At 27.5% G+C, this 7500-nt stretch overlaps 1 non-coding gene across 1 annotated transcript; it reads left to right on the plus strand.

Annotated features, from left to right (window-relative positions):
- The first annotated feature begins 2397 nt into the window (after positions 1 to 2397).
- TRNAS-GCU (transfer RNA serine (anticodon GCU)) lies at positions 2398 to 2485 on the plus strand. Its single transcript has one exon. It is a non-coding gene; the product is annotated as a tRNA-Ser (tRNA).
- Positions 2486 to 7500: the final 5015 nt, after the last annotated feature.

Here is a 7500-nt window from a genome sequence, read left to right on the forward strand (position 1 = left end):
TATATATATTTAATATATATTTAGAATATATTATTATATATTTAATATATATTTAAATATTATTATATATTTAAATATTATTATATAAATAAATTTTTATATATAAATTTAGAATATATAGTATCTCTATTTTTTAGAGAGTATAGGGATATAAGCGGATAGCGGGAATCGAACCCGCATCGCTAGCTTGGAAGGCTAGGGGTTATAGTCGACGTTGATTCATCATCTTTAATTTAACGTCTCTAATTCAAAACCGAACATGAAACTTTGGTTTCATTCGGCTCCTTTATGGAATCTGGAAAATTTCCAGCTATCCAGCTATAAGGGGCGAGCGAAAAAAAAAATTGACCCATAACATCTATGTCAGCTTTTCTGTCTTAATGTATTCAAAACAAGGCGCTTTCTAGATGATCCCTCTAGATGAGTGGGATTTTAATAATCTTTCTAGTTACTTCGTTCTCTATTTCTATTTGAAAAAATCCTTAGGAAAAGCATTTTGTTTCCACCGAGCTAAAAAAAGAAGTCGATGTCTTATAGTAAACTAAAGACATCCTTTAAATACTTATTTTGCTTCAATCTCGACTATACAAAACAAAACAAAGAAAAAATTGAAGATTTAGTTGCGATTAGAAATACACTTTTCTGTCTTTTTCCATAGATCCTTTACTCATACTCATTCATTTTAAAGTATTGATCAAATAAAAAAATTATGTTTCGTAATTTCATAATCCAATTTCTCAATTTCTAATTGACTCTTGGATACAAATCACGAGAATGTATATTCTTCCTCGAATTTTTCATTGAGAGGTAAAGGATTAAATCTTTTTAAGAAATAAAGTTTTTCATCGGAATATGAACCGAGGGATCCCTTAACTATTAGACTATTAGAATTAATAATTAATAAACCGAATCACACTTTTACCACTAAACTATATCCGCTACGATGTGATTATTGTATATAAATGAATCTTTTGTCGAGTAAGACAATTGAGCATTTTTTTTTTTATATATTTTCTTTAATATTTAGTTTCTTTTTTTTTTATAGTTGTTTTATTTTATAGTTGTATTCTATTATAGTTAGTTGTATTATAGTTGTATTATAAGTGAAGTTGTATTATATTAGTAGTACAAGTAGTATATTATGAATTATAAGGGAATATAAGATGAGAGGATGGAGAGGAGAAAGGAGAGGAGAGGAGAAAGGAGAGAGAGGACAAGGAGTAGAGGAGAAGGAGAAGGGAAGATAAGAGGAGGAGGAGGAGAGGAGAAAGGAGAGGAGAGGACAAGTGAGAGGAGAGGACAAGGAGGAGAGGAGAAGGGAAGAGAAGAGGAGGAGGAGGAGAGGAGAAGAGGAGGAGGAGGGAGAAGAGGAGGAGTGAGGAAAGGAGAGACGAGGGAGAGAGAGGAAAGAGAGGACGAGGAGAGACGAAGAGAAACGAGAGACGAAGAGAAAGGAGAGACGCAGAGAGTAAGAGGAGAGGAGCAGAGAGAAGAGGAGAGGAGATAGAGAGAGAAAGAAGAGAGAGAGAAGAGAGAGAAAGAGAAGAGAGAGAGAGAGAAAGAAAAAAGAATAAATAATATATAAATAATATATAATAATATAGAATATATATAAATAAATAGAATATATATAAATAATATATAATATATATAAAAATAATATATATATAAATAATAATTAATATATTAATATAAAAATAATATATATAAGAATTCTATAAGAATATATTCCTATAAGAAATTTCCTATAAGAAATAAAATTATCTCTATATATAGAAAAATATATAAATAGAAAAATATATAAATAATAAAAATATATAAATAATATGAATAAGAATATAAAATAATATAAATAAGAATATAAAAATAATATAAATAAGAATATAAATAATAAGAAAATAATAAGAAATTGAATTCTAAAAGAAATTCAATTCTAAAAAAAATTCTAAACTAAAAAAATGAAAAAATTAGAATAAAAGAATAAAATAGAAAATTGAATAAAATAGAAAATTATCTCTATATTTAATATTGAATATCTTAGTATTTTAGTATTTATTAAATATTTAATATTTACATATTTAATATCTAGATTTAGAATCTATTTTCAAAATATTAATATTCAATACATTCAATAAAATATTATTATTAGATTAACTAATTCAATATTATATTAACAAATATTATATTAACTAATTATAATATTATATTAACTAATTATATTAAATAGCATATATTAAATTAAATAGACATATATAGATATATAAAAGAATAGAAAAGTAATTATGAAAAAAAGTAATTATGAAAGTAATAAAGAGAAAAGTAATAAAAAATCCTTTTTTCCATTTTCAAGTGTTACTTGTTCTGTAATATAACATAGTAATTATCCTTTAAAAATCGGGAGAGATGGCTGAGTGGACTAAAGCGTCGGATTGCTAATCCGTTGTACGAGTTATTCGTACCGAGGGTTCGAATCCCTCTCTTTCCGGTCTCGGCGATGACTTGGAATTTTTTGTATCTTTTCGTTCAAATTTAGCAAATTTTATTCTTCACGTCCAGGATTTCGTCCTGGATCATTAGATAAAAATCCAAAGATGAAGAGAGAAACAAAGAATATCACTACTGTGTAAACAAAGAGTTTGAGAGTAAGCATTATAAAATCTCCAAGATCTTTTTTGGTTTGGAAAAAAAATAGATTCTCTGTTTTTATACCACATATTCTATTTTAACACCAAGAAATGCAGTGATTTCTAGAAATTTTTCGAAATTCATTTGTAATAAGAGTCGAGTCTTTTATTGCTAAAATTTTTTTTCATACCGAAAATTAGACATACCGAAAATTAGATATTTTTTTCATAACTACAATTAGGACTCTAATAGGATCTGAAATTGAAAAAAAGTGCAGAATGAGAAAAAAAAAATTGGGTTATCCAGAATTGTCGCGTTTATACAACAATTTCAATGTTTGAATTAAGATTAAGAGTTTATACTCTAAGACTTATCTGATCTTATCAATTGCTATAATTTTTTTGTCGAATAAATCATGAATTATTTTAGGACAGTATTAAAGATCTCATCGAAAACTTACAGCAGCTTGCCAAACAAAGGCTAATAGAAAAAAGAGTACAGGGATTACTGGCATAAAATCTACGATTGGATTCAAAAAGGCATAGGCCTCGGGCAATTTTGTGAAGAAAAAATTGCTTGAATAAAGGGCAGAATTAAGACAGATGCAAATTAAACTAAAAATATTAAGCATAACAAACATTTTGTTCTTGAAGATAATTGTATTTTTATTTTGACTGAGTTATTAATATGTTATTCATATAAAAATGGATAGAAAATAAAGTCAGGTAGATAAAAAATCCTTCTTTATTAAACTCACCCAATCAAAAATCCCTCAATTCTCAAATCAAAAAAGAATAGAGGAAATCCTGTTTTTATACAATATCTTAATTGAATTATATATTATGATCAATAAATTCAGTTTAATTCTATATCTACACATACCAAAATCCGGATAATAAGCTAATATATTTCCTAGATATTTGGTGGGAATTGACGAAGAACCAATACCAATATTAGTTTTTATTAGTGTTGAATAGAAATATAAATGGGGCGTGGCCAAGCGGTAAGGCATCGGGTTTTGGTCCCGCTATTCGGAGGTTCGAATCCTTCCGTCCCAGATATTCTATATAAAAAAAGGATTCTTCCTTATTTGATTTATCATTCATCACTTCTCATACAATTGGGGGAGTAGATAGGAGTTAATTTTTAATGGAAGATATCAATTTCAATGTCTGTGCCTGTTAAAATCTTTATTAACAAATAAAGAAAAGACATACGAAACATATGTATTTTTTTTTTTACTAACTTCGTTTTAAGATATTTTGTCTTTAGCTTTAATAAAAAATTCGAATTCTAAAATGAATAATTCTAAATCTATCTAACAATTAAGACAGAGTTGATTCATATATCTTATTCACTTTACTTTAACTTTAGGAAAAATTTTAGAAAGACTCAAGTCAAGTCAAATAAACTACTCATAAAATGAGGAAATGCTTATATGTATGTATTCTTAGCTTATTAACACTTTTGTTTCCTTTTTTGTAATGTAAAAAAAAAATGGTGATTCTTTACTTATTATATTACTTAATTTTATTACTTAATTTTAATATTTACTTAATTTACTTAATTTAAATATTTAACATAGAATATCCATAATTAGTTTCAGTGACAATTCTTTAGTCTATCTGATAAATAAGATGACTTTCTAGTATTTCGATTCTGATTTTAGCATTCAGTAGGAAAGAATAATAACTTCCAATTTTCCTTACATTAGTCTTTTTATCCACCACTACACTAAAAAAAAATGGGATAACCCATTTATTTGTTTTAAATCGTTGATGGTTTAATCAATATGGGGGGTTTTTTCTCTTATGATGATAAAATAAATGTGTTTCTTACTGTAAAATAAAACTTTATTCAAATAATGATATCGAGATAGGCAATTTCAAAATGAAATATAAATTCAATATTTTGAATGGTTTTTTATGAGTCCTTGGAACTCTAAGAAATATGAGATAGGCGAATCCATTCTATGGAGTCACTTGAAGATTCAAAAAAAACTTATTTCTTTATCTTAAAGGAAGGCAGGGGTTTTTACGGAACTTCGCCTTAATCAAACACAATTTACTTAATGAATAATGAAATAAATAATGAATAATGAAATAAAGGGTGCGGGTAATTCGTATACATATATAGCTTTGTATAACCTTTTCTCTACTATCCCCCCCTTTTCTTCTTTTATTCATACTCTATTCATACCTATAGACTGCTAACATAACGAAAAAATCGATTTTTTTTTCAGTATATTCACACTCATATTGACAACAGTGTATCAAATAAATATAATCCGATCTGAGATAATTGGATCTTATCTGTGGATCTATTTATCCCTGTTCCATAAATTTCTCTTTCCATAGATTTCTGTTCCATAGATTTGGTTTTTTTCTTTATTCAAGTAATGGGTTTCTTGGATTTTTTGTGATACAAAAGTTTTGTTTGATTGAAAAAAAAATGTTCTAAATTCTAATAGAATTCTAAATTCTAATAGAAATTTAAAATTCTAAAAAAATAAAAAAAAAAAAATTCTTTTTATTTCTTTTTCTATTTTATTATATTATACATTTTATTATTTTATTATATTATACATTTTATATAAAAATTTTATAATTTTATAAATATAAAAATAAAATAGAAAATGTATATATATACGTATAAAATATATATATATATATTTTTAATAATAATAATAATAATAATAATAATAATTTTTTTTTTGGGGGGGTTGCTAACTCAACGGTAGAGTACTCGGCTTTTAAGTGCGGCTAACTTCTTTTACACGTTTGTATGAAGAAAGGGATTCGTCCATACCGTCGGTATAGTTTGTAAGACCACGACTGATCCTGAAAGGAATGAATGGAAAAAACAGCATGTCGTATCAATGGAGAATTCTGCGAATATTTCATTTTTGCCGGATCGGTCCAACCTTATTTGAATTCTTGATTTGATGCGGAACATAAAAAAATGAATTCAAAGTTCGGTCGAGTTAATAAATGGATAGAGTCCTACGATTCCAATTATAGGGAAACAAAAAAGCAACGAGCTTACGTTCTTAATTTGAACGATTATCCGATCTAATTAGACGTTAAAAATAAATTAGTACCTAATGCGGGAAAGGTTTCTCTATAAGCAGATTTTCTATTTTCTTTTAATGAGTCCTAACTATTAGCTATTCTCCACTATGAAGGGGAGACGAATGTGTAGAAGAAAGAGTATATTGATAAAGAGATTTTTTCCAAAATCAAAAGAGCGATTGACTTGAAAAAATAAAGGATTTCTAATCATCTTTTTATCCTATCCTATAATGCACATAAACAAATTAGATGGAAAAAAGAAGAGGGTGGGGAGCCCGTTAATGATAATGAGTTTATCTATTTCCGAGGTATCTACTCTTTGCTTATTATACTACATTTGTTTTTACTGTATCGCACTATGTATCATTCACTATGTATCATTTTATAACCAACTCAATAAAAATCCTCTATCCTTGCTTCAATCAAATCTAATACATGTGGAAATATCAAAGATATTTAGAACTAGATGGATCTCGAAAAAATGACCTCCTATACCCATTTATCTTTCGGGAGTATATTTATATATTTGCTCATGATCATAGTTTAAATAGATCGATTTTGTTGGAAAATGTAGGTTATGACAATAAATCTAGTTTCTTAATTGTAAAACGTTTAATTACTCGAATGTATCAACAGAATCGTTTGGTTTTTTTTTTTTCTTTTTTCTGCTAATGATTCTAACCAAAATTCATTTTTTAAGTACAACAAGAATTTGTATTATCAAATGATATCAGAGAGCTTTGCAGTTATTGTGGAAATTCCATTTTCTCTACGGTTAGTATCTTCTTTAGAAAGGTCGGAGATAGTTAAATCTCATAAATTACGATCAATTCATTCAATATTTCCTTTTTTAGAGGACAAATTTCCACATTTAATTTATGTGTCAGATGTATTAATACCTTACCCCATCCATATAGAAAAATTAGTCCAAACCCTTCGCTATTGGATGAAAGATCCCTCTTCTTTGCATTTATTACGACTCTTTCTTCATGAATATTGGAATAGGAACAGTCTTATTATTCAAAAGGGATCTATTTCTATTTTTACAAAAAGTAATCCAAGATTTTTCTTGTTCCTATATAATTCTCATGTATATGAATACGAATCAATCCTCTTTTTTCTTCGTAACCAATCCTTTCATTTACGATCAACATTTTCTCGAGTCCTTCTTGAACGAATTTATTTCTATGGAAAAATAGAACATTTTGCAGAAGTCTTTGCTAATGATTTTCAGACTATCCTATGGTTGGTCAAGTATCCTTTCATGCATTATGTTAGATATCAAGGAAAATCCATTCTGGCTTCAAAAGATGGGCCTCTTCTGATGAAAAAATGGAAATATTACCTTGTCAATTTATGTCAATGTCATTTTTATGTGTGGTTTCAACCAGAAAAGATCTATATAAATTCATTATCCAAGCATTCTCTCAACCTTTTGGGCTATCTTTCAAATGTAAAATTAAATCCTTCGGTCGTACGAAGTCAAATGCTAGAAAATTCATTTCTAATAGATAAAGATAATACTATGAAGAAACTCGATACAATAGTTCCAATTATTCCTTTGATTGGATCATTGTCAAAAACGAAATTTTGTAAGGCAGTAGGACATCCCATTAGTAAACCGGTCCGGACTGATTCATCGGATTCTGATATTATCGACCGATTTGTGTGTATATGCAGAAATCTTTCTCATTATTATAGTGGATCTTCAATAAAAAAGAGTTTGTATCGAGTAAAATATATACTTCGACTTTCTTGTGTTAAAACTTTGATTCGTAAACACAAAAGTACTGTACGCGCTTTT

This window comes from Jatropha curcas, unplaced genomic scaffold, assembly GCF_041381405.1.
Source record: "Jatropha curcas cultivar XTBG-Jc1 unplaced genomic scaffold, XTBG_Jcur_1.0 HiC_scaffold_263_pilon, whole genome shotgun sequence".
NCBI lineage: Eukaryota > Viridiplantae > Streptophyta > Magnoliopsida > Malpighiales > Euphorbiaceae > Jatropha > Jatropha curcas.